General features: G+C 42.2%; 1 long non-coding RNA gene across 1 annotated transcript in view; it reads left to right on the forward strand.

The window, feature by feature from the left end:
* LOC147751394 (uncharacterized) overlaps positions 1–21202 on the forward strand; it is a 575722-nt gene that overhangs the window by 150813 nt on the left and 403707 nt on the right. The window lies entirely within an intron of this gene.

The following is a 21202-nucleotide window of genomic DNA, read 5'->3' on the forward strand; positions in this document are numbered from 1 at the left end:
GCTGGCCCGGTGTTGGGTCGACTGCATAGTCCGCCCCGCCTCGTAGGCTTGCGCAACTGAAAACCAAACAAAAAACAAGAGGCGTGAGTACGTCATTACAGCTTTACAACATGTGCAACCGCACATACCTCTTATAACAATTGGAGGACCAACGCCCCACTCGTTTCACTTGTTCAACATTAAGACCCCTGGCTGTAGCTTCCGTAGCAGCCCCTATCCGAAAGGAATGGGTCCCAAACTCGCCCGGGTTCAAGCCCGCAGCGGCAATTGACATCGCAAGCACCCGCTGAAACTGAAATTTCGTCAGTGGGGTGGCGTCCGCGTGTCTCAACAATGTCCCCCCCATAGTGCCACTCTTCGTGCTAGGTAATCTTCTAAACACTTTACCGGACACATGGAGGACCCGGGAATCCTGCGTATGATTATGCAGTCACCCATCCCGTCTTGATCGGTCTTGGACCTGACAAAGGAGATAGTCATTGCCTCTCCTCTGATCTGAACGTGCTCTCGGCACAAACCCCCTGCCACATCCTGTTTGTTCCTTGCCACCAGTTCGCTTACCCGCATCGCCCCGTGAAATGCTAGCGTAAAAGCGGCTCGGAACAATACCGCCTCGAACTGAGATGAACATGTGGCAGGGAGTGTAGCCAACAACTGGGTCAACCTATCCAAACCTATCGGGCGCCTCTCATCTACTCTGCGACCCTCAAGGCGTTGCCACCCACGCAGCGCTTTCTGTACAACGAAAGACGCTGTCGGGTCCTGGATACTATGAGCCCTGGCAACAAAGGAAATAGCAGCACGATGCCTCTGGGCCGTAGCCACAGATCTCCCAGCCCTACGTAAGGACATCAGAAAATTCACTACCCATTCCTCGTGGCCCCAAAGCCTCTCTCTATCAGTCCCCAAAAAGGCTACGTAGGACCTAAACGCCCCTTCATATGCTTTCCTCGTCCGTGGTGCTAGACTCTCTCCCACGAGGTGACGAAGTTCGGGGCACCGAGAGACCAGAGAGCTTCGGGGAAGGGTGCCGGCTCTGGGTCCGCTGAGGGAAGGAAACCCGAGAAAGCCTGCATATGAAAACGAGACAGTGCATCAGCCGCCTGATTCATTACCCCTGGGACATGTTTTGCTCTGAACAGCACATTCAGTTGCATACACAGTAAAACAATTTCTTTGAGCAGTCTTAAAATCAGTTTACATCGTGCTGCCTGACTATTGATGCACTCGACCACGGTCATATTGTCAGACCAAAATATCACAGAGTGATCTTTGAACCCTTCTGGCCAGGTTCTCAGGGCCACCAAAATGGGAAAAAGTTCCAGGAAAGCAATATTACTTGTCAGACCATTGTCATGCCACCATGTCGGCCACCTTTGTGCCGACCATTTTGTGCCGAAGATGGCACCAAAACCTATGCTACCTGCTGAATCTGTCCATAGCCCCAGCTCTTCAGAGGATACGGCTGGTTTGTTCCAGATGACTCGACCATTAAAGTCCGCCAGAAATGCTAACCAAATACGCACGTCCTGGCGGACCTCAGCCGATAGTCTCGTGCGATGATGGCCCTCCTTTAGGCCGACCATAGCCTGGGCAATTGAACGAGAAAAGGGGCGGGCCATCGGTATAACTCTCAGGGCAAAATTCAACTGTCCCACCAACTGCTGTAATTGATGCAGCGTAACTTTAGATCCATTTAGACACACTTGCAGGGCTGCCCTGAACTTCCACACCTTGTCAGTTGGCAAACGAAAACAACCTTCTCTGGAGTCTAACTCGATCCCCAGAAACTCGAGGCAAGTCGCAGGACCCACCGTCTTACCTGGTGCCAATGGCACACCAAACTGCTTCATTAATACACAAAATTCGGCCAAGGCCCGGCCACATTCTAGATCCCCGGCTGCCCCAAGGAACAGAAAATCATCAAGGTAATGCATTACATGTTGGAAACCCGTCTTCTTTGTGAAGACCCATTGTAGAAAACTACTGAATTTTTCGAAATAGGCACAAGATATAGAGCACCCCATCGGCATACACTTATCCATGTAATAATAACCCTGAAACATAAAACCTAGGAGACGCTGATCGTCCGGGTATACCGGGAGCAACCGGAACGCTGACTCGATATCTGACTTCGCCATCAGCGCCCCGGGCCCCAGGCGATTCAAAATGGCTACGGCCTCATCGAAGGATGCGTACCGCACCGAACACACTTCTGGGTCTATTGCATCGTTTACAGAAAGACCACGTGGAGCTGACAAATTATGAATCAGTCGAAACTCACCCGGGTCCTTCTTGGGGACCACCCCTAAAGGAGAACAAACAAAATTCTGTACCGGGGGTACACTAAATGGGCCGGCGACCCGACCTCGAGTAACCTCTTTCCGGATCTTTTCCTGAACAACGGTCGTATGCTGCAGGACGGAAAGTTGATTTTTACACTCCTCCACGCCCTGAAAGTCCCCTACCGGGATGCGGAAACCATACGAAAATCCGTTCCGCAGCACCCCAGCAGAAGTACGATCCGGGTATTCACTGAGCCAGGGAATCATCGCCAAGGTATCAATCGGGGTAGGTAAAGGCGCCCCTCGGACTACGTTAGACCTGTTTGGCGCCTCCTCTCCCCCCGTTATCACCCGTTTTGGCTCTGCACGTGGACTCAGGATGGGACGACCCGCACCCACTACATTCATGTTTAAATTTACACGATCCCTGGGGCCTGGTACATTCAATTTTAGACCTCCAAGTTTTTTAACGTGCAACACTTGAATTCTGCACTTTTAGAGAAGGTAACGGAAAATGCCTGCAGCACGTTACATGTGGAAACGGGCGACCACTCGGTCCCCCCGAACGTATGGCAGAGTGCCTCGATCCCCCCGGGAAGCCATTTTGGGCGGGAGGCGCATCTCGGCTGGTATGCCCGAAGCGGCGTAGCCGGGGCGCGCCCTTTCCCGCCCTAGAGTGGGCTGGCCTAGACACTGACGCGGCTGGCCACGCCCTCGGGGCAGGCAGGGGCGGGTTTACGCCCGCCCTGAAGATGGATAAAAAGGGACGCAAGACCAGAAGACATCCTCTTGTTCCTGTGCTCTGAAGCTGCACCTCCTCGCTGCACGTGAGCTCGAGACGGAAGCTCGAGACGTGAGCTCGAGACGGAACGAAGAGCCAATTTTGAGCGTTGTAATCTTTCTTTTTGTCTTACAGATATGTGAGACAGCAATTTCAAACGTGGAAAATGAAACACTTACGTCTAAAATTGAGATATAGTCAGATAGCCCTGACTTTCTATCACAAGCTGCTTTACATTCTTGATGTTGTGTTGACCCTCATCTGCAAAGTCAAACTTTACTACCACAGCTAACACAATGCAAAGTGGAGGGATATCAAAATATTTATCTGCCTAAACTTCTCGCATATAAAATGAGATCGCACCAGAGGCTTACTATTGCTGTGTATTTTAAGATCATGCGCTTGCACCTGATTGGCAGATGGCGCTAAATCATAGTGCCTAACCCCACTGAAAACAACAAGCACACCGTCTAATACGCAGGCTAATCTGAGTAGCCGGGCAGGTTCGTGTGTCAGTTGTGGCACTTTATCGTTTTTCTAGGTTCACTAAATTGCATATTTGCATTACTAGTATTTCCTTTTGCACGCTATTGCCTTCGGGTGCTTGGCTCCAGTTTGATTAATAGAGGTGAACAGAGCAGCCAAGGCACACATGGGCAGATTTACAAACCCCTTGCGCCACTTTTGTGTTACTTTTTAACATGGGAAAAGTGACACAAAAGTAGTGCAAGGGGCTTGTAAATCTGGCCCATAATGTATTAGCTAAAAGAAGGCAAAATGCAGTAAACTTTCTGTTCTGATGACCAGCATCTAGTCATCCTGTCCTTTTGGTCATGTGTCAAGTGCCAACTTGCTGTCTCAAATGAAATTGCAGAGCTTATAGTCCTTGCTGCTGCAACACCAAATACTACAAATGTATGTTCCATATACTTTTTAACAAGCTCGAATCCCCATTTCATATGCCGAAATGCATGCTTGTCAATTTATTTATTGCAATCCGTAGTTCAACAAATGAGCACTGCCCTGCACATCATGGTTCTGTAAAGGCCTTTGAAATTGAGCAACACTCATAAAAGCGTTGAGGTTCGATTACATGAGAGGTTTCCAGCAGTAGTAGTGCATAGATCGCAAATAGTTCAACTGATTATCTTGTATACAGGAAAAAACAAGACGTGGGACTGAATGAGTTTGCAATACCTTGGCCCAGGATGCTATGGCAGCAGCTCCTGACCGCCGGTCCAATAGGCGGCTTGAAAATGATAAGCTACTGAAGGAAGATAATGCTCCAGAGTGCTGTGCCAAACCCTTATTGGAATATTTAATACGTTTCTGCTCAGAACAGCCTATAAACTTGCCCACGTTCTAACCAATGTATTTGGAAAAGTGTTTTGTTCAGTTATTGATTCAACCCCATTACACTAAAGTAAATCCAAGTTGCCATGTGCAACCTTTTCATCCAGTCCTGGCTTTTAGTCTGAAGCAAATTGCTTTTAGGGATCTTGTAATCTGCCAGCATACAAAGTGTGATTGACTAAAGAGCCAGAACTGGTCAGAGTGGTGTACCTCACTGACAAGCCCCAAATAGATCTAAATCAGTCTGGGATGTTTGTGTTCCCATTTAGAGGGCGCCTGGCCTTCCTATTCGGGCTGGATTGTTGCTTTTAGAGCATTACCATGGCTGATTTGCATATTGCTGTTTTGTGTCTGAGCAGTATGTTGGTCACAAAATCAATCAACTGGAATGAAAGCACTTATTATTTGCCAGTGGCTGAGATTAATTTACGCATTCTACCAATCACTCTTTTGTCTTCCCACATTACAAAGGGCTACCTACCTGAATGACCACTGTTGACATAGGGCCACTTGACTGCTTTGTCAGTGGCAGCAAATCTCTCCATCACCTAAGCCTCTTTGTCTATCAGTACAATACTTCCAGGCTCGGTGCTTGATTAGTAAAATATTAAGTGCCAGGGCTCTGACCAGGAGACCACTGCAGCTTGCACCACCCATCTGCCCGGCCATCACTGCCAAAACAACTCCTAACCATCTCTCTCGCAAGTGAATGCTACAGTTCAGATTAAAGGAATGGCTGGGGAGACAGGTATTAGCAATTTTAATGTATATTGTATTCCTAAACAACTGTTGTTCTGCTCATTTCTAAATTAGATAAGCAGCGCCACCATATGATAGATTGTTCTAAGTATGGTGTTGACAATTAAGTGCTGATACCGAGCACCGGAAACCAATAAAGTTCAAGTGCTGAGCACCGGTAAGCACCGGCTCAAATTAAGCACTGTCTAGGCTATATTTTGCCTCATCACACCTGTAGCCACTCCTAACCATTTTCTTTGATATTGACTCACTTCAACTTACCCAGTCCTGATGCTTTTCCGGTGTATTCTGTGTTCACTTCTCTGCCCTTACTTCCAACCACTGATTTATTATTATCCATTCACCCAGCCATTCCCATAAAGAGCCTCACCTATTGCCTTTGCCAGTGTATTTTCGTTTTACAATTTAGCATTCCATTGAAGCGTGAGTGTTTCCTTCCTCTCTACCCTCCTTGTTTTTGGGTTCTCTGTGCATTTTTTTAAATTTCTTTCCTCCTTCCCTGATCTCCGCTCCGCTCCCAGGCCTGATTCTTATTTTAGTTTTTGCTATATTTCACAGTTATAGAGTGCTACTGGGCTGCTTGCTCACTTTATTGGTAGTTACACAGATTGAGCGGAGGAGCTTTGCCCCAATTAAAAATCCCCCCAAAAGATAAAAAATAAAATGGTAATTAGTTACCATTTTATTTTTCATCTGCCGAGTGTCAGGGCAGCGGCCGGCCGCTGCTGAGTGACAGAAGCATGTCACTCAGCAGGGAGGAGGGTGGGCTGTTATGGTACTGTTTAAAGTGAGCATGTCTTTTGGCCAGTTGATTTGCGATGGCCAGTCACACATAGGCACGCTAAACACCACTAACCCAGCTGTCTTATGGCAGCTGGGTTAGAGAAAGCCAAAGTCTCCAGAACATTGTAGAGCAATGAGTGAGGCTGTTCCCACCAATCCTAGGTCTGCTCTCAATCTGATGAGTACATAGTGTTTCCGTTGGGTAGCAAATAATTCCTTTAGGCATGCAATAGTAATAGTCATTTTGCAGATAAACATGAATTTTTAGACACAAACACACTACACCAAATTTTCATCAATAGGTATATATATATTTTTCGTTTTTTATTTATATATCAAATTCTTTTTGTGGAATGTGGGCTGCCAAACAATACAAAGTGTAGTGGTTCGATAGTGACTGTTATGACATAAAGTGAAAAAGTGAAGGATTGAAAACAAAAATGAACAAGCATTTGCAATGCAATCGAGCTCGCCTTTGGGACCTTATATGTATTTAGCTATGCAGCACATTAGCCTGGGTGCTGAAAAATCTACTGTTCTTTAACATGGGGGGAAAGTAAGCTCCAAACTGCATGACACGCCAGGTGTGGGCACATATTTTGAGAAATACCTCCTTTCAGCGAGAAATGGTGAAGTCCAAAGCTCTGGTTTTAATATAAAATCAGGGCCTTCATGGTCATATCACTGAAAATACAAGATTTGAAAAATATATTATTGTCTACGGGTACTCGTGGAAAACAATTTCTATGGACTGGAATCTAGAGAATGCTAAATTGATTCTGGTATTTTACTGACCTCTGCTGGTCGTTTTCTATGAAGAAAGTTAAATAGAGGCAGTTGCCAGAAAAATGTAAAAAAGAAACTCTCTAAGAAGAAAACAATTCTAGTATTTTACTGACCACTACTGGTCGTTTTCTATCAAGACAGTTAAATAGAGGCAGTTGAACAACCAGAAAGCAATTCTGGTATTTTACTAACCTCTACTAGTTGTTTTCTATCAAGACAGTTAAATAGAGGCAGTTGAAAGAAAAAAAGTCCCTAACTGGAAGCAGACAAGTCCTAGGGCTGATCTCCAGATCTCACAAATTACATACACATATAAGTGGGAAGGGGAACGGACTGCTGGGGGGACACTTGGTGGCCTCTGGAGCTCGGGCCAGCTCCTACACCGGTGATGGAACTTAGAAACCTGGGAGTATGGCTCGACCACACCCTTTGCTTTACTACCCACACTAAGAGAATGGCGGCATGCTGTTTTGGTGTTCTGCGTGGGCTGAGGCCGGTGCTCACATTTTTTGATGCTCCGACGAGACAGTTGGTCATCCAAGCGACGATCATCTGCCGGCTGGACTATGCCAGCTCGCTCCTGCTGGGAGCTAACCAATCTGAGATCGTTCGCCTGCAGCGCGTTCAGAACGCGGCTGCGAGAGTAGTGGTGGGTCTGCCGAGGTCCTGTCCCACGTCCAATACTTTGCGGTCCCTACATTGGCTACCAATGAAAAGCCGAATCCACTTTAAGGCCCTTAGCCTTGCCTTTAAAATCTTAAAAGGATCGGCACCTGAGATCCTCAATAATCTCTTATCCGCCTATGTCCCGACTCGCTCTCTCAGATCTCTTGGGCAATCCCTCGCGGTTATCCCGCGTTTCAGGCTTAGCCGGATGGGCGGTCGTTCTTTTCGTGTGAGAGCTGCTGCTCTCTGGAACTCTCTCCCTTTGGAAATCCGCCTGTTAGAGGATCTATTAGCATTCCGTAGGGCCGTGAAAACTTACTGTTTTAACTTCTTTTATGCTGACTCCTGCACTTTTTGTTTCCTTTTGCGTTGTGTTATGTTCACCTTTTCCATGCGCCAGGACGCTCCTTAGCTGGAGCATCTGTGCGCAAAATAAATGTTGATAACATAACATAACATAACATAACATAAGTATATACTTAAGTATATACAAGAGGTCTCGAATGCCCAAACTAAAAAGCAATAATACATAAATAACACAAATAATGGTCAATATATTTAAATCTCTGTCCGAGAGAATAATTACAGTGGTAACCTGAAATTTCAATTATTTATGGTTACACTGTTATCGGACATGAGAGAATAATACGTCGACGGTTAGACCCAAAATGTAGGTTTCATAAGGATATCACACTGGGTCTTTTTCAGGAAGGAAGGGGGTGTGACAGCAGAGTCTTGCGAAATAGAAACCCCTGATTTGGGAACCGCTTTGAACGATTTGGCCCGTACACGGTCTCAGATTTCACCACTTTTTAGTGGCCGCCCCACTGTATCACTAGTCAACTGATTACCTTTTGGTAGGAGGATTTACGCCTTGTTCCTACTTCGAGAGGAAAACACCCTGATGGACTTTTCTACCTCTTGATGATGCCCTGACAAGACGTCCTATTGCACTCCATCCAGGATTGGAGGAGTACATTGCTCTATGACTCAGCTGTCACACCCCTTTCCGCTGAAGAACACCCACCACCATGTCCTTATAAAACAGACATTTTGGGTTGAAACGTCAACGTATTATTCTCTCATGTCCGATAAAAGTGTAACCATAAATAATTGAATGTTCAGGTTACCACTACAATTATACACTTGGGCAGGGATTTAAATATATTGGCAACTCATTTTTGTAATGTATGTATTATTGCTTTTTCATTTTTAATTTCAATCCTTCACTGTTTTCACTTTATGTCAACAGTTACTATTGAAACACTACTCTTTGTATTGTATGACAGCCCATTTTCCACGAAAAGAATTTGAGATATATATATATATATATATATAAAAAAAAAGAAAAATATGTATATACCTATTGATAAAAAAATTGGTGTAGTGTGTTTGTGCCTAAAAATTCATGTTAATCTTCTAAATGACTGTATTACTATTGCATGCCTGAAAGAATTATTTGCTACCTGACAAAACCACTCTGTCGGTTAACACGTCAATACCCAGGTTCCGAGGGACACTGGGTTGCCCCATTGTCTTTAATTGTCTCAATCTGATGAGGGCAGCCTTAAGATTGGCTGAGGAAATTGCTGCTTCTGGTTCCTGTGTTGGAAAAAGAGGTCCAGAGGGAGGGAGGGAGGACGTCACAGAGTTCAGGTAAGTTTTTTTTAATATATATATATATATATATATATATGTATATGTATGTATATATATATATATATATATATATATATATATATATATATATATATATATATATATATATATATATATATTATTTTAAGCGTGCGTTCCCCCGACCTCCTCCCACATAGATGCTAGCCACCGCTATACTTACACAAATCTTGTTTTTCTTTTTTTTCCTGCTAATTTACTATTCTAACATGGCTGTCCACCTATATGTTACTATGCATATGCACACATGCATTACTATACCTGCATGCTCATGTATCACAACTCAAGCACACATATCAGCAATATTTTGGAATGGGTCCTCTTTAATAGAAAATAAATTGCAAAATTGCCAGACATGCTTGTGCATTCATCATGAATGTGTTTACATGCTATGGGCAGTAGTAAAAATGGTTGGCAAAGCATATAGCTTTCCCTTTTAGAGCTGAGACCCACTGGCTTTGCACATGATTGCTTGTTTTTCGGTTTTAGTGTCATTTGCTAGCAAACATCCATCTGAAAATGCCCTCCTGTCACACACAGGTTCAGCTTCTCTGCTCCCATGATGAGTGACCTAACGCCACCGCTCTCTAATGAGCTGGCGCGGCACACTAAGCTTCAGGGTATGGCAGAGATTTGATGGGATTCTTTTCCAGGTATTTGCCTCTTCTCACTTGAAGCCTTCAGTAGATAAGGAATATGCAGTGTTCTTGCACATGAGATCTGTTTTTCATAGAGCATTGCCTTCAAATGTCTTTCTGTGCATACCTGCGAGAGAATATAACATCCTAAAACAGTTTTTTGTTGTCCAACAAATACGTGAGCAAAAAGCACCTTTACACCCTTTCAAATGCCATTGAAATTGATGTTTGAAATAAACTATAAATCATTGCAGTAGTAGTGTGGCATCTGTGTCTTAAAACAAAATAAATTGGGATAATTGATGGTTTTTCCTGTCTGCACTCTTGCCTAGGCACCCTTGACAAAAATGGCATGTGCTAACTAATTTATAAAGAGGCATCTAAAATGTGTCAAAACCAGACTATCATTGCACATTCTAGGAGTATCATCTTTATCTTGCAATTCTCCATTCAAGTACATAAATAGAAAAAAAATGTCATATCCACATGCGCATTGAAATTAACTACTACAAAATTTAAAACACAAACTTTCCAAGCTCATTAAAGCAATCTGCCATTGTGGTACTACAGCGGAATTGGTAACATTGTTTGTATTAATTAGGAATGTACACGGATCGTGCCTTAAATGCTACTTTAAATAATCAGTTAGTTGTAGGAGGTTTTGTGTCTAATCCATACTTCACAAGCATGGTAGAGGTCCTCTCCTGTTCTCAATTAGTCTGAAATAACAATAGTCCAAACAATTTGTACCTCTGTTTTCATAGATTATTGTAAATCAAGGGAAGATTCATATTGTCCTCCAGACCATTAATGATTCAAGTGCAAAATTTGCAGAATGCATTATTTCACCACCACATTTTCAAGAGCAGTCATGTCAAAACAGTACATCAGAGCACTGATTCTTGTAATGCATTTCATTTGATCTCATGATCTTTGCCGTGCCGTAGGTTTAAAACTCACGGGGTTCTTTAATCAAAGAGAATACCCTTAGGAATTAACCCATTAGAACAATGTGTCTCAATCGTCTAACTCAAATGACGTATTAGCTCTCTTTTAGAAACAAATAATACACAAAAGCAGTGATTGTAAATGTCCAAGGCAAGGGCATAACACAAGCCCCTGCGGCACACTTAAGGGGACTTCCTTCTGGACTTCCTTCTGGCAAAGCAAATGAATATCTGTGAGATATGCGATGCGATGCTCTAAGGGGTCCCTCATCATTTTCTGCCAAGGCGCCCATTCATTTTGCTTTAAGTCAATAGTCAAAAGACCTCAAAAGTATATCCGCACAGAACATCTAGGTATGTGCAGTGCATCAGCTGGATATCTTTAATTTTCTGACTATGGCTTCTATTTTTGTATTATTACTTTCATATGCAATGTTTTGTTACAGAGTAATTGACTGAGTTCAGCCTCTATGTGAGTGAGAAAAGAGGCAGTTTATTTCCATTGTAAGAGCAGATATATGTGTGCAAATCAGACTCCTGTAGCAACGATACGAACATCAGTTAATGTCTTGAAAATAGGCTGTAAATAGAAATTATGTATTAAATTGATTCTTGCTGAATGCTCACTTCATTACTTTAACGAAGGATTAATAAAGGGTGAGAGAGTCTCGGGGTATCTGCTCTAACAGACTCCTTTGCTCCTATTTTACTTTTTCACGCTTTATTCACTGCTTTTTCGTGATTACATATCTTTTTATGAATGTTTATCTTTTTCTTTCATGGTATTTTTTCATAACGGGCGCTGACTCTCTTATGCGGTAAGAGGACCAAGGCAATGATTTGCACGTGGTGTAGAGGACATAGGTACCTTTTTCATGTACTCTACTTTAGTTAGGTCACTACAGTTTTTTTTAGATTAATATGTTTTCACACTATTCAAAGTCTAGGCATGTTCTGGTTTATAATGTGCACGTTTTCCCTCTCAATTTCTATTCATTTGTTGCATTGTAATTTTGATTAATTACAGAGAGGATATTAGTTAGTGATTCTGCAATTTTCTTTTTTATAATAGGTTATATGTCCATTTTTTATTTTTTCCTTTTAAAAAAAAATACATTACTGTTTGTGGTCACTATGTGTTTATGGTGCGTGGCAATATTGTATATTACTTTGTTATTGAAAGACATTGTATTGGCCCTGATGAAGCAACTTTGATGTTGCAAAACATGTTTTGGACTCTTATCTATTTAGGTAAAAATAAAACTGAGATACTTCAAGCAATAAGAATTCCCCTTTTTTTGTTCTCTTAATGAAGAATTAAAATATTTAAGTCAACCACTGATCCAGTGTCCAAAAAATGTCTGTATATTAATCTCGATAGACTACACAAAGCATTGAATCACTATTTTCTCAAGTCAAGCCAAGTCTTGGCTGTCTGTGTTGCACATATTTGTGAGTGCTAAGGGGAAGGCGCCACATTTTTTTGAAGGTCTGATCGTCGGGTTAGTAGAGCCTTTTTTCCCTTCCTGGGTTCAGCCGACTATCTCTGGGTGAGTTTAATTTTCTCGACCCACATCATTTTCCCACTTTTCAGAGCCACACCACTTTTATGTTGGGTTCAGATAGTGTTCCAAGCCTCCAATGAAATTAAATGAAATTTTGTTATAAACCTCTTCCAAGATCCACAATGTGTTAAAATAGTAGATACAGATTTCCAATTCCATAGTACCACAACCTAAAATAAAGCCTCCAAATTTACAACAGAATATTAATAGGCCACTCATGTCTTTATTGGCCTTCTTAAAGAGCATCTGAATTTAGATTGACCATGATCAAAACTTGTGAAGGTGAGCCCCAAGGAGTTCTATTGCCTGACAACCTCCAAATCAATTCCCCTTATTGCCTATGTAAAGGTGTGCTCGATACTACCAAGTTGTATGAGGATTGTTTTTCATCCACTAGTACGCATTTTTTGATAATAAGGTAAGCTTGTGTATGTTCCAAACTAATATGGCAAACTTCTGCTACATTGCCAGCATTGGGAAGGGACCAGGTCGACACAGATTACAAATCGCAGGCTCATTTAGGATCTCCATACTGAAATCTACAGCATAGCAAACATGGCAGGATCTGTAGAATGTCTCTGTGATGCTCTCCTGTTTGACCTGTGATTTCTTTGCACCACATCTCTTCAGCTGCTCCTCCCAGCTTCATGAAGATCAGTGTACTCAAGTGAGCCAGATGGATCAGAAAACCTCTGTGCATGCACGATTAGTCCATGTTGCCTACAGCATCCCCTTGTCATCTAATGCACAGATTGTGCCATATCAAGAAACCCTCATGTTAAACACACACACACACACACACACACACACGCACACACACCCACCCACACACACACACACACACAGACACGCTCCCTCTCTCTCTCTCTCTGTTTTATTTAATTGAAATGTTTCATAAGCAAGCACTGGTCAGCAGTGATGTGTGCAGCAAAATGTGTTTGAGGGAAGGATAATATCCTTTATCCACCTATCCTTTTTCCACATGGAGGCGTACAGAACAAGTTTGTTTAAATGTTCTCTCTTGTGCATTTTTGACACAGTGGAAGGAAGTGGAATACCAATATCACTGCTATAGACTGGGTGCAAGCCAAGTAACCGCCATTTGGGATTAGCACAAAAGCCTCGATTCCCGCACTTTGCAGTAACAAAGCGGTCAGATACAGCTAACATGTCACTGATCATTCCAAAACCTCGCTCTGACATCTCCAGAGTAGTGCATCGCTCTGGGCTTGCATGCTCCAGGGTATGCAGGAAGGAAGCAGTCCATGGTTTTAATTTGGCCAAACCCATAACAGGTGCATTGGATTGTGCACGTCTCATACCTTAAAGTGCAATGTCAGAATCGTCGGCTAGAAACGTGGGGTGCATTAAGGGTCGAATTACACTGCTATTATATTTCTCTTGAGTTGAAGGACTACCGTGTATCGATACTGCTGTTCGGCTGCATAACAATGCCCGCTTGGCTGCTTGAAAAGGAAGTGCAGGACCACACTCTGGGTTTCCGCTCCCATTTTAAAACCAATCCCTCAGAGCGGTGTTTCAGTTGTGTTTGACTTGCAGCTCATGTATCAGTAGATGAAAATGGTTCGTCGTTTTGCTTTGTTTTCTTTCTTTTTTATTACTTCCTGCCCCCCTTCCTTATTGCAATAAAGATTAGCGGTTGATTTGTCTGCTCGCCGTCCTCCAGCTCCATTTTTCATTTCATAAAGATAATACTGCACGATACGTGGGTGGTGTTCTGCCTTCTGTGATTTAGAACCTGGGAAATGTTCCTTCACAGACTGTGTTGACTGGAATAGATGTCTGCAGCTCGAGCTCAAGTGGCAGAAAATTTCGACATGACATTTCAGTTTTTCAGTTTTAATGAAACCTGGGGAATGAGGCTTCTGAGTAAGGCGGTCATTAGGCAGCACGACTTTCAGCAAGAGCGGCACTCAGATCTAAGGCGGTTCTTTTTTTGTAAGAATGAGTTATGCTGTAAGTGTGTTGGGGGCGATGCAAGTGCATGTCGCTGCGTGTTTGCGTTCCCCGCCTTAGAAGCGGAAGCATGTTTTTCTGTTACAAATGGAGTTTTCGTATTCAGCACCAATGTTCTCTTGGGTTTGTCAATGCTTTTTTTTTCAGACATGTTGACCAGAAACGCAGACTGCTGTGCAGCATGGCTTAAAGAAAAATAAGCGCTAAGACGTGGCCAACGTCGAGCGTGTCATGGCGTTTATTTTTTTTTACACAGGTTGCGTTGCAAAATGGCGTAAAGTAAAAATAAAAACAAAATGACATGGCCAAAGTTGACCACATCATAGCATTTTTTTTAAATCCAGGTGTGAGGGGGTTTAAACTACAGCAGGGAGGGAGCAGCAACAATGGACAGGAGTAGAGGGAAGCATTTGACCAATCTCAACCATCTGCCCGTTTTCTGCACTAGGTTGTTGAAGGAATAAGAGCTGAGCTCCCCAAAGGTCTATGCTTCCATGGCACCAGCATCCCGAGGCTGATGCTTAATGCAAAGGCCATTACTATGCCTTAGGTCCAATCAATCTTAATTTGTAGAAGGAAAAAAATATATAGTTTCCGGCTTCTACTGGACTAGCATGTGTGGTGGCATTTCTTAGGCTCACAGAAAGCTTGCGCATCTCTGCCTCTCTTCTCTAGCAGAGATGAGACTGTGCTGTGCAGCCAGCAAGGGGAGGACAGCTCAGGATGCAAGTGCTTTTAGAAAGAAACTTATTAAAGATGTATGTGCCCTTAAATGACAGTTTCCTTATCTATACCTTGCAGTTGAAAAGGGTACTCTAGGTTACACCCATATTTCTGCAACAGCTGGTATTTTACTTAAGGGCGTTTTTGTTGATGGAAACCATTTCCTTAGAAACGACTGGAAGTACTTTTAAACATATAATCACAAAAGGCACAGAGATCTATTAGGTAGAAAACTACAATTCCTAACTGTGCCTAGCAGTTGGAATGGCTGCAAATGTGTAATACACGTTTGCTGTAAATGTCAGAGTATCACTTTTTGAAAGGGGAGAATAGCTCTGGGGAGAGCTGGATGTCTGTCTCCCTGGCAGTGACGTTGATCTCTGTTTGGTGGAAGGTTTTGCTATACAGTTTAACAAGAAGCTTTAATAGTGTTGGGCACTTACCCTGTGATTTACCTTTCTAGATGCCTCAGAGGTAAAGAGGAGTTAACACAATTAAACAAATTCAATCTACAGTGTAGCGGCGGAGCCCATTTTGCCACATATTAAGGAGCAGTAATCCGTAAATAGGGTTAGATTTGGTTTATTACAAATTAAGGGGCAAATTGATGTATATAAATCTCAAGAGCATATTATAAAGATACAAGATCACCGCAGAATATCCAAAGTGTCAAATGAAATTAAATCTATACAACATAAGACATACAAGAACCTCACTTGCAGCAATACAGAGAATAAGGAACAAAATCTGGTGATCAGTATATACGTTTGATCCTCCAGTTTATGCATGAGTCAATATAACATAATTTTAACTAATCCTAAACTTGAATTAGGAAATTGGGACCCAGTTAAATTTGGAACGTGTCAGTATTGAGGAGACTTCAGTAGAAGTTCCCCATATCAGTAAAATTGCATAACAAGAAGCCACACAGTAAGAGCAGTGTGATAGGCCTGTGCTCCTCAGAGACTCTCTGGAATATAGTCTAGCGACTAAAGTGTGAACGCCTGTTAAACCCACAGTCCATTGGAATGTTACTTAACTCCAGTAACATTCCACCTATGAACAGTAGGAATTGCCATCAACTCGATCCTCCTCTTCCAACATTTCATACATCAGGACATCCTTGAATGTCTCCCATCTCCAAATATGACATGAATAGGTCTGCACATACAATTACAATAAATGTAAGATGTTAATGAATGTATCATTACTTGGAAAGTATATTTCAAGTAAATGCAATATAACTCAAAATACACAGATGTGAATGTGTATGAGAACTACAAATTGTAACATTATAATGAAGGGATAAGAACACATAGTTATATAAATGACTACTTTCTACCATGACAATACTCTGGTAGTAGGTGTAATGCGTTATTGCACATTAAAATGCTTAACCTCATCACTCCGGCGCAAATTCCGCTGCAGTGCTGAAGGTTCTAATCGCGGGCGCGTTCATGACGGCTCCCGGCCGTCATCAGCACACGCCCACCGTGACGCATGACGGCTGGGAGCCGTCCTCAGCATCGAAGAGGTTAAGACGCACAAAATATATTATGAAAATGCACATAAATATTGAGCTTCTATGACGTACAGGAGTGGAACTTAGATTGCTCGTCTCCAATAGCCCAATATGAAAGGACATTGACATAAAGCTGAACAAAAGCCTCTTCTGTCCCTGCTGGGGGCACGCTGAGCAAAGCAAACTTTATACAAAGCTGCTGCAGCAAGTCATGAAGACATGGTTCAAAGTTAGAGTCAATCAATCAGTGTTGGTGAAGTGTAACTACTCACCTGCGATGGTTTCAAGGCGTGGAGGAGGGCAGCTCCGTTGAGTGCTGGGGTCATCCAAAGAGACATGTCTTCAGGTTCTTCCTGAGCTGGTGCAGTGTAGGGTCTTGTTGGAGGTGGAGGTCGTTCCAGGCCTTGGATGCGGGGTAGGAGATGGATTTCTCAGTTTTTGCCAGTCTCATCTATAGGCAATACAGCTGATTTCCTGTAAAGGGTGAATTGCATGAGAGGCCAAGGCGTGGCTTCCATTGTTTAAAATGTGATTAAAATAAAGGCTTAATTGACAAATGATGAGGATAAAGCGTCAAAATAGAAAAACACGTCAAACTACAAACTACACAAGGACAGGCCGAAGGTTGTCAATGAAGGAGAGGAACTGCAGAGATATGACTTCTGAGTGCATGTTAAAAAGTACAAAACACTACCTGCAGGAGTCTGAGGCCACTGAAAGGACACTGAGCAAAGGTAGCAGTGCTTGGTCCATGCTCCATGATAGGGACAAAGATTCAAAGCCCAGGAGGAAGCCAGTGTTGAGAAGGAGGCGCTGACCAATAGGAAGCAAGGAAACAAGAGTGACGTGGGAGTCAACCAATGGGAAGTGAAGATAAGTAATGGGAAGGTCCTAAGCCCCTTTTAAGATTTATTTTTTCTTTACAAGAGATTTTACAAGCAGAGAGCAAGCCCTTTGCAGGCAAAACTTAAACAACAACCTAAACTTAGCTCCTAGAAACCTGTCTCACCAGATTATGTAGCAGAGTGCCAATGTGCACCAATGTGCTTTTTAAACCTCAGTGACCTATTGTGAGGGTGTTCTATTGAGCACTATTTTTTAGGTAGCTGATGTTGTTTGTGGCACCAAATAGAATTAATGGTATTTTGTCAATGTAGAAAAAAACATTCATTTATGCTTCTTTAAAATGGCACTCACTGCCACAAAAGAAGTTGCACTTACATTGAGCAAGATGCAGCTTAGTACCATATGTTACATGTTAAGTAATGTTGCACTGCATTGCTTTATTTCTTGTAGAGAACATTGCTCTTTTGTAGGAACACACATTGTTTGTATGAGCAATTATTTTTTGTCACTGCTAAACACTAACTGCTGCAAATAAATAGCATAACTTTACAGTCTATAAAATGATGATAAATAGCACTTCAGTTCAAATTAGCACCACCCTTGCAGATTATGTACTGCAGCCTCTATACATTATTTATATGCAAAAAGAGAGAATGGATGGACTCAGTTGTCATTGCATTCTCAATATCACAGAGGTACTAGAACTTATATAATCTCACAGATAGTGCCAACATGTAAACTGTGAAAAAGATAGGAAATCGCCTATTTTAGGAATCAATTTTGAAAATGAATAAAAACTGTGGGATTATTTGCTGCAAGGTGATATGGGGTAAAAGAGTACAGTGCGGTTGGTGGGTTGATGGTGCAGGAGGAGCAGTTGCTTGATTGAATCTTGTTACATTATAGAAGTTTTATGTACCTGTTGCCCAATTTCCCTTCTCCATTTTCCCGCCAAATTTCCAAAAAGGCGTTAGTGTCCAGCTTTCTCTTATGTAGAGGCTCTCCATCTGTTGTACTCCCAGCAGGCAGGGTTTCAACCATTGCACAGCACTGAGGCAAGTCTGCTAGTCATCATGGATTACATCCACATAAAGTTGGACATCAGGGAAGGAGCTACACTGATTGCTGGATCTCAGTGCCGCTTTTGACATCATCTATCACTTGCTGGCTATATCTCGCAGATACATCAGGACACTGATTTGCGCTGTTGTTCCCGCTAGCAGCTGGACCTGTTCAAGCTATTAGGGCTGATCCCGCTAATGTCATGGGAAACCTTTGTCAGACAAGATTTGGTCCCATTATGCTAAGGCCGATTTATTCTGCCTTTTCTAATTTCATTTAAAAATTGGTTCATTCAGCAGAAATCAGCTGACTGCTCTCACTTCAAATTACATGTCCTAATGATGACCCTTATTCCACTACGGTCCATTGACGACTATAGCAATAGGAACTGTTTATTTTAAATTATTGTGGTACCCAAGATCCTGGGACCCAAATTGTACATTACTATTTTCCACTTTCTTTTGTATCATACATCCGCTGCACTTTACTTCCTTTTTCACTGACTGTGTGATCACCAGGGCACTGACTAACTTTTATTAAGCTGCAAAATATATGTATGAAGTTTACAAGTGGGCCCTCTTGTCTTTCATTGCTGTTTTGAGCATCTACATTATTTGTATATTAAATAACGTTTGGAGTTATGGGTGCCAATTTTAACGAGGGTTTTTAACATGGCTGCGGAGACAATGACTCTACCAACATGGGGCACGGCTATTATAGATCCAATTTTTAAGAAGGGTAACAAATCTGTTCCCAAAAATTACAGGCCTAATTCACTTTTAGATTCACTGATGAAAGTGAGGAGTAAAGTCTTGCTATAAAGACTTGAAGAATGGACCTGGGATTACACAATACCTTTGCCTGTCCAGTTTGGATTCAGGAAAGGCCTGGGGACCTCAGAGCAATGTGTGAACCTTGATCTACTCTTAGGCAAGTACACCTGCGCCAAAAGCTTCAGATTATACCTCCGTTTTGCTGATATGAGCAGCACCTTTGATGTAGTCGATCCTACTCTTCTTTGGTGTACTTTGCTTGCTATGGGGGCACCAAGGCCAATGATCTATTTTCTGGCCAGATTATATGAGGATTTGATGAGTAAAGTATTTTTATGGCCCAGGAGGAAATGCACCAACACCTTTGCAGTTAAGCGAAGCATTTGGCCAGGCTGTGTACTAGCGCCTCTGTCATTCTATTAGTTTATTAACGGGGTAGACAAGACCTTACAAGTAGTGTATGCTGATGCACCCCATGTGGCTGGGCAGCCTATTCGTGTACTTTTGTATGCAGACGATGCTGTCCTGCTGGCCAGGACTCCAGTGGGGCTGCAATGTTTAATGGATGCTTTTAGTGATGTTATTGCCTCTAAGAAATTAATTATGAATAGAAGTAAAACCTATACTATGGTCTGTGGGTCACAGAATAAACAAAGTAGAACCTTTTTTATTGCTCAATCGCCTGTGACCACGGCTGACACTTTCTGTTAACTGGGCATTTTTTTCCCAGGTAACGGGTCGTGGACTCATGAAATTACTAATTTCATGAACAAAATGGCTAGAAGCACCCATGGTATTTTTAGGTTTTCAGCAAAACTGGGCTCTAGACTGGTCAAGGAGATGACAGCAATTTGTAGGGCAATTTTTTTATCGAGTGCAACTTATGGGGCTTATAGCTGGGGTTACCACAATAGTTCTGCGCTACAGACGTAGGAAAACAGTTCCTCAAACGCCTCCTTAGCCTACCGACCTCGGCTTTTTCAGCGATCATACATAAAGAAGTGGGGCTACAGCATCTTATAGATATAGTTGCATCTCGTCCGTTCCTGCTCTGGTACTCAATATCGTCCAAGGAGGAAAACGGTTTTACAAAATCATTTATTTTATACTTTCTCTTCTTGGATAATGCCATGCAGATCCCCTGATTAGGTTACACCAGTTAGCAGTATAGTAAAGTATTTAAGATGCCAGTATGGGCCAATCCCTTCCAAGTATTATTACTTAGGAAGTTGTTTATCAGAGAAAACTTTATGAATCACAGGAGGGAAGTTCGGCTTGATTGTGAATGCAGTAAACCACCTGTAAAGTTTTATTTAACACTTCTTTCTGATGTGGGCTATCAAGATGATCTAACCTTCATTCCCAGCCTTATGCATCGCTTTGTATTAATCAGATTCGGACTAGGAATTGTCCACCATTTAGTGGCTTTCCCCAACATGAAAACTTGCCCTCCAGCCATAACCCTTTGGCCATGTGATGGATAGAGCAAGAAGAGCACCATGTACTTCATGGTGATTTTTGTTTTTTGTTTGGGATTTAGGAATTAATATTTAAAACCATTTTTGCTTGCATATGGCAGTGGTTCGCATCTTGCCGCAGTAAAATACTTGTCTGAAATTAACAATGCCAGGGTTTGCCTTAATGTGGCACTTTTTATTATAAACGCCATCAATGCACGTAAAAGTGTTGTATCAAACCCATGACATTTTTTAAGAAATTGAGCTACTTTTTAAAATATAATTTTTTACGTGTTTTAAAGATGATCAATTTTGGTCCCATGTTGCAGACCAAGCATTCTCTGCTTCATTTTTTTAACTACTTGATATTTTTCATGTCTAACGCAACCACTTTTAATCTATGCACATTTTTAGATTTGACTGATTCTGGCCCCATGTTGCACATCAGATGTTATTTGTCGTGTTGTTATTATATACGTAATTCAATTAGTCTCGATATGTATGTACACTTTTATGGTTGTTTTACACATACCGAATAAAGTTTTTGAACTGAACTGAAATCTTTAAATTAATTAACTTTGGTACTCTAATTGAGCACACCC

Source organism: Lissotriton vulgaris, chromosome 1_1 (assembly GCF_964263255.1).
Source record: "Lissotriton vulgaris chromosome 1_1, aLisVul1.2, whole genome shotgun sequence".
NCBI classification, from domain to species: domain Eukaryota; kingdom Metazoa; phylum Chordata; class Amphibia; order Caudata; family Salamandridae; genus Lissotriton; species Lissotriton vulgaris.